Source organism: Colobus angolensis, unplaced genomic scaffold (assembly GCF_000951035.1).
Source record: "Colobus angolensis palliatus isolate OR3802 unplaced genomic scaffold, Cang.pa_1.0 Scaffold99, whole genome shotgun sequence".
Classification (NCBI taxonomy): domain Eukaryota; kingdom Metazoa; phylum Chordata; class Mammalia; order Primates; family Cercopithecidae; genus Colobus; species Colobus angolensis.
In genome coordinates, this window is record NW_012123931.1 from 2,846,320 (window position 1) to 2,853,596 (window position 7,277).

At 45.1% G+C, this 7,277-nt stretch overlaps 1 pseudogene; it reads right to left on the reverse strand.

Moving 5' to 3' along the window:
- The window catches only part of LOC105505135, a 117,670-nt pseudogene that overhangs the window by 47,451 nt on the left and 62,942 nt on the right, over nucleotides 1-7,277 (reverse strand).

The following is a 7,277-nucleotide window of genomic DNA, read 5'->3' on the forward strand; positions in this document are numbered from 1 at the left end:
GAATGATGGTTTCCAGCTGCATCCATGTCCCTACAAAGGACGCAAACTCATCCTTTTTTATGGCTGCATAGTATTCCATGGTGTATATGTGTCAATTTCTTTATTGTTCATAAGCTAGTGAAAATAACTTTTAAAAATCGCTCTTCACATTTTTACTGCAGGTATCACCACAAGTATGTATTATTTAGGCCTATCAACTGACAGCGTATTACTTTTGTCAAGAAAATTACTAATATTTGTAGCAAATAAGAAATAAATGTAGATAGGCAAACTTATGATGAAAACTTACATCTTTGTTTGGGTTCCCGAAAACGCAGAGTGAGATAAAGACTTGATTACAGATAGTTTATTTGGTGATCTCAGGAACTTCATGGGATGGAGTGAGGAAAGGGAGAGGAAGAAAGGAGAAAAGTACAAAGGTGGTGCCTTAATTAGTAGGTTCCATTTTCCTAAACCACTGGGGCTCACTTCCACTGGGAAGCCTCTGAGAAACCATATAGAATATGCCTCAGGAGGAATTCACTGAGGGATGGGGAAGTTGGGAGTGCTTATCTTCTAACTCTTGAACCTTATTGATTAAAGGTTGACCTTGGGGGCACTATGCCCTCAGCACTTCCAGGCTACTCTCACTATGGGCTGAGAAGGGCCTCAGCAGAGAAGCAAAGTTACGGCACTCGTAGTATGAAGATGTCAGTGTGTATGGACATGTTTGCAAGCTGCAGGGGAACTAACAGGTGGGCCGTGGGCAGGGTATCAGTAGTGACTACCGTGTTCACTCCTTGCTCTCAGCAGATCCTCTCATGCCCACCCTGAGTTTGCTCTGTTACTGACATTTCAGGGTTGTAGCTGGCTGCAATCTCCAAAAATGACAGAAAATAGAAGACTATGTGGAACAAGTCACAATCTTCCCTGCTACAGCTGGTCCCAAGGCTATAATCTATACTCATCATCCCTCTGCTCCACCACCTCTTCTAGAGTTCCCGAATCCTTGGCTAGCACTTCCACTAGTCATCGTTGCTTGCTTAGTGAATGACCACACCTTCATCTCTGAGTTGGTTGAGCCTTGATTACCTTGCCCTTAATCAGGCCATGGTTGCTTCAATTGCTTCTCTGCTATTATCATCAGGCATAGAAACACTAAGGGGTCCCCAGGTGAATCCCCCAAGTTCTAGACATCTTCCTCCTTGGGCCCATTATGTAGCAGCAACTCCAACTCTTCAAGATAATCAAAGTCAGTCACCCCTGCCAGTGTAATCATGCCCATTTTGCCTGCTGATCTGACAGCATGGAGATGCTCAAGTCCTCAGGTGACACTGTATTGATGCAGTGAAACACTGTCTCCCTCTGTTCACACACCCTGAGACCAAGGCTTTTCATCAGGAAGAGCCTGAAGTTATAAGAATTAAAAACATAATTTCCACTAGTGGCTCAAAGGGAGTGTGTTTAAGTCCATCCTACTTGCACCCTTTAATTAGCGTTCATGTGTATTCAAGGTGCTGGGGAAACAGCACAGTGATTGCATATGGTGATCATTGGTTCAGCAAACATACTGCATCCTCAAGGACAATGACCCAGCCATGTGAGGTGTTATTTCTAAATTGATGCCTTAAGTGTTTACAAGGCTATTCAGATGCTTCCTCTGACCTCCTCAAAGCCAATAGTCTTCTGATACAATGGATCAGAGCATTACTCTCAAGGGCAGTTTTGGTTTGTTTTTGTTTGTTTCTTTTTGTTTTTGCTTTTGCCTCAAGTATTCAAAGCAGCTCAGCAAGTGCTGTGCCTCTTTCTTAGTGTAGGAAATGTAAAATATTCCTTCAGATAGGACGTCTCAACATACCTTTAGATCTTTGGGCCTCTAAAATATTCCCTGATGTGGCAAGCTTCCAGAACTTTGTAGGGTTTATCCCTCATCCTTCAGCATGAAGTATTTCAAGCCAGAATACTTGCTCCTTCCTGAAAACTAAGTCCAATTATTATTCTGTCATTAATATAATGGGCCAGGATGATGTTCTATAGAATGTCAAGATGATCAAGGTGACTGCAGACTATATTGTAACAGAAATGAGGAGCATTTAACAAATTCCTAGGACCAGGTCGTGAATGATAAAGAGAATGCGTTCAACCAAAACAACAGTCTTTGGCACTTAGTGTGAGACTATTGCAAAAATAGTTTGCATTCACAAGAGAAAGATAGAAGTACACATTCACTATCAGTATGAAGGATCTTGCTAAAGCAACCAGCTTACTCAGTCTTCATGTGGCTTTGCTTTCTTTCAGCATGGTGGCCTCAGGGTAGGTTGTCTTCTTACACAGTAGCTCAATGCCACAGAGGCAACTGTCCCCAGGAATAAGGTAGAAGCTGCATCACCTTTTATCACTCAGCTGTGAGAATCACACAGCATCCCTTCTGAACACTACTGGTCAAAGCAAGTAAAGACCAGCTCAGATTCAAGGGGATTAAAATTAGATTTCGGCCGGGCGCGGTGGCTCACACCTGTAATCCCAACACTTTGAGAGGCCGAGGCAGGCGGGTCACTTGAGGTCAGGAGTTCAAAACCAGCCTGACCAACATGGTGAAAACCCCATCTCTACTAAAAATACAAAAAAAAAAAAAAAGCCAGCCAGGCGTGGTGGCAGCCACCTGCAATCCCAGCTACTTGAGAGGCTGAGGCAGGAGAATTGCTTGAGTCTGGGAGGCAGAGGTTGCAGTGAGCCAAGATCGTGCCATTGCACTCCAGCCTAGGTGACAGAATGAGGCTCCAAGGCTCTGTCTCAAAAAATAAGAAAGAAAAAAGAAATTAGATTTCATCTCTTGGTAGGGGAATGACAAGTTTGCATCATAGAAAAGCAATTGGGATGAGAGATATTGTTGCAGCCTTCTTTAGAAAGTACAACCTGCCACATTTCTCACAGCAAGAACTATGCTGCCCTGCTCAGGGCCTGCTGAGACTTGTTCCTAGTTTTTGGAATAGAGGCAATGAGGGCAGGCAGTAGCAGACCTTGAAGCAATCTTGATGGTGTCTGCTTCAGAGGAGGACTGTGTAGAGTCTCTAGGCAGTGGGAAGCTGTTCTCTTCAACTAATGGGGTGCAGAATACTTCTAACCTGGAGGGTTCAGGGAATCTAGGGGTTCAAGGTTCTCAAGCATGTCTACCCAGATGCCTGCCTGCACCCCAGTAGTTCTAGGGACCGTTTCCTTCCTCTAGGGCTTTGTCTTTTACATCAGAGGCCTGCCTGGACTGTGCCATCAGTCGGCTTTGTAGTTCTGTTACTCTTGCAATGAACCCCTGAGTGTCATTTTTTAAAACAGTCTGCCCCCGATTGCAAGAAATGGGGATTTTTTTTTTTTTTTGAGATGGAATCTGGCTCTCTGTCACCCAGGCTGCAGTGCAGTGGCATGATCTCAGCTCACTGCAACCTCTGCCACCTGGATTCAAGAGATTCTCCTGTCTCAACCTCCTGAATAGCTGGGATTACAGGCGTGCGCCACTATGCCCGGCTAATTTTTGTATTTTTAGTAGAGATGGGGTTTCACCATGTGGGCCAGGCTGGTTTTGAACTCCCCATCTCAAGTGATCCACCTGCCTCAGCCCCCCAAAGTGCTGGTATTACAGGCGTGAGCCACCATGCCTGGCTAAGGAAATGGAGATCATTTTAGATCCTTCCAACGAGGCCTTCTGGCTTTCACTACTATGCTCTGAATGGATAGTTGGATGATATAAACCTGTCTTTCTTTTTTCCCAATTCTTCTAAGGCAGTTAACAAGAACAAGACAACTCTTCAATTCGTGTGACTATCACAACCCCATATCCTTCAGGAGGATGAGCACTACTGCATAAGCTAAGCTTTTCTTTCACCTTTACCTCATCCAAGTACACCATGGGTCAAGTGTAGGTATGGAATCTTCGAAGTGCCAGGGTTTGTCACCACCTTACTCACCACCACCAGTGGGGTTTTTGTTGCCACCATACCATTGAGAATATACTTTCTATAGTCACTTCCAGTACCCGTTACCTTAATTTGAGTTCCTCCAAAATCAAACCTTGTGACAAAGCTTTGGATACAAGAGGCTATCTTGGAGAAGATCCCAGGTAGAGCAAGTGAGTGAGTGTGGAAAGTGAGAGAGGTGAAACAGAAAACTGAATTGATGAATGGGTTATTACTGTGGGCAATTTGGGCTCATTCCCATTTGGGACCTCTGAGGAACCACACAGAATGCCTTATAATAGTCCCACCAAGGTATGGGATGGTTGGATATTAATCCACTGATCCTCATCCTTCATGGGTTGAGGGGTGTTCTGTCCCCAGCAATTCTAGGATACCTTGTGAAGGTTGGGCAAGCTTTTGTTGTACTGGAGGAAATCCTCAGTCAGAGAAGCAGAATGAAGCAGGTGCTTGAGTGGACAAGCCGTCAGCATGCTTAGGATTCCTAAGTTCACTGCAACTGCAGGTCAGGTCAGCTCCATCCAGGGGACATGGGGAAGGGCATCAAGATGGTCTGCTACCTACTCTTCAGTAATTCATATGGAAAAATCAGGAGGCAGTCCCTGTTGAACATCGTGGACTGAACACGTGTTTATCACAGCTCCATCCTGAAGCATCTCTGAAATGACTGAAAAGGAATAAAAAACAATCTTATAAAAACTGGAAGGATAAAGAGAACAGAAGAGGCAACAACAGACAAGAGCTAACAAGAAAATGCTGGAAGATGGAAGGCAGATGGGTGAGCGGTAACAAAGTTAGCAGAGCAACAAGAAAGTTTGCTTTGCTGTGAAAAATACCAGAAAACAAAAGCAATATAGGGTGTTTGTAGCAGAAGCTGTCCCTGCTCTACCTATGTCATCTGGGATCCCTCTGCCATCTCTTTGTAGACCAGCTGAATTCCAGTGTGCATTCTTTCACAAAAGCCAGCATTCTGCTGGAAGGTGCAAGAGAGCCAGAAGCGCCTGAGGACTTATGTCCCTTCCCTCCCGGCACAGCCCTTAACCAATGATTGACGAGGGTGGGGACAGACATACTCCAGCTCTTTTGCCGTCTCACTGGGATGACTTTGAGGTGTGACCTATGATGTTCCCCCAAGCCCTCTGTGGGAATGAATCAAAATTGCCTTCCAATTGGGACTTGACTTGATGTTGTACCCTTACGTTGCCTCTTTCTACTCCTACTTTCTCACTTCTCTCTTTCCCCTGAGAATATTTCCTAAGAAATCACTTTCATGTGCATTTTCCTCTAGTGCAGCACTGCTTGAAGATACTTCGGTTTCAGTGATGTAGGAGTGTGTGTGTGTGTGTGTGTGTGCGCGCACGCGTGCATGCATTGGGTTATCATTTAACATGAATTCTTATCGTGAAGCCAGTTTGACAGCCACTCTTCTATACCACATTAAACTGCCTGTTTGTTCACTGAGCTGGAAGTTTTCCTTGATGCCCCAAAGTAAGATCTGTAGATCACCTTCCAAATCTTACTGCTTAGTTGAGCACAGTGACTTAAAACATATTAAATAAAAATGTAGGCTGGGCACAGTGGCTAACACCTGTGATCCCAGCACTTTGAAAGGCTGAGACGGGTGGATCACTTGAGGTTAAGGGTTTGAGACCAGGCTGGCCAATATGGTGAAACCCTGCCTCTACTAAAAAAAATACAAAACAATCAGTCAGTTATGGTGGCATGTGACTGTAGTCCCAGCTACTCAGGAGGCTGAGGCAGGAAAATCGCTTAAACCTCGGAGGCGGGGGTAGCAGTGAGCTGAGATTGCACCACTGCACTCCAGCCTGTGTGACAGAGCAAGACTTTGACTCTAAACAAACAAACAAGTATTAGTTATGGCTCTAAAGAACGAGGTCAACTTTGACACAATTGGCTGGTCTGGTCTTTGACTTCTTGGGCAGCCAACCATGCTAAAAAGCTTTCGAAGTCCAGGCATCCCCTTAAGGTTGATAAATGTGGCATAAACGTTGTGATAGTTTGTTGGGAACAGACCCCCCAAAATCTGGCCATGAACTGGCCCCAAAACTGGCCATAAACAAAATCTCTGCAGCACTGTGACATGTTCGTGATGGCCATGATGCCCACGCTGGAAGGTTGTGGGTTTACGGGAATGAGGGCAGGGAACACCTGGCCCACCCAGGGTGGAAAACTGCTTAAAGTCATTCTTAAACCACAAACAATTGCATGAGCGATCTGTGCCTTAAGGACATGCTCCTGCTGCAGATAACTAGCCAGAGTCCATCCCTTTATTTTGGCCCATCTTGTTTCCTGTAAGGAATACTTTTAGTTAATCTCTAATCTATAGAAACAATGCTTTTCACTGGCTTGCTGTCAGTAAATACGTGGGTAAATCTCTGTTCAAGACTCTCAGCTCTGAAGGCTGTGAGACCTCTGATTTCCCACTCCACACCTCCACATTTCTGTGTGTGTGTCTTTAATTCCTCTAGCACCACTGGGTTAGGGTCTCCCTGACCAAGCTGGTCTCAGCAATAGTTGATCGTTAATTTTTTTGCAGGCTGGCAGAAACAAGAAGATCAAGTTTGCCTTGTAGCAGAGCCAGAAAGTATGCCTGAACACAGGGCAGGACAGTCACCTGAGGACTCTGGCCCTTGGCTTGGCTTGGCTTGGATGGAGAGGGGTGAGATGTACAGAATTGCTTTGCATTTGCCCCCAAAGACAAGGTAGTTAAGAGAAGATAACACACCACACATTCACTAATAACCAGTGAGACCTAGCAAAGAGGTCACATAAATTTCTGTCAGATTTGTGGGAATCCCAGGGCAGGCCTCACTGCCAGAATCGGTCAGGGGACATGAGTGGAGGGCTGAGAACATCAGTTCTACAAGTACAGTGGAGATGAAATCTGAAAGACGTTGCAAAGGAAGGGGCAGGAGAGTCATCTTCCCAGGAAAGCCGTGGGATCCCTGGCATTACGTGTGTCCATTGATAATCCTTACTTGTTAGTACATGATGTAACACTGTCTACATGTTTTGCAAAAATATGTTGAAAAATCTGATGGAATGACTGAGACACAAGGAAGATCTAAACTCATCAAATTTAGGATGGAGATGACTGTGAGTTAAGAATTTATAGGGGGCTGGGCGTGGTAGCTTATGCTTGGAATCACAGCACTTTGGGAGGCTGAGGTGGGAGGATCACTTGAGGCTAGGAGTTTGAGACCAGCCTGGGCAACATAGTAAGGCCATTTCTCTAAAAAAAAAAAAAAAAAATTAGCTGAGCTTGGTGGTGCACACTCGTAGTACCAGCTACTCAGCGGGCTGAGGCAGGAG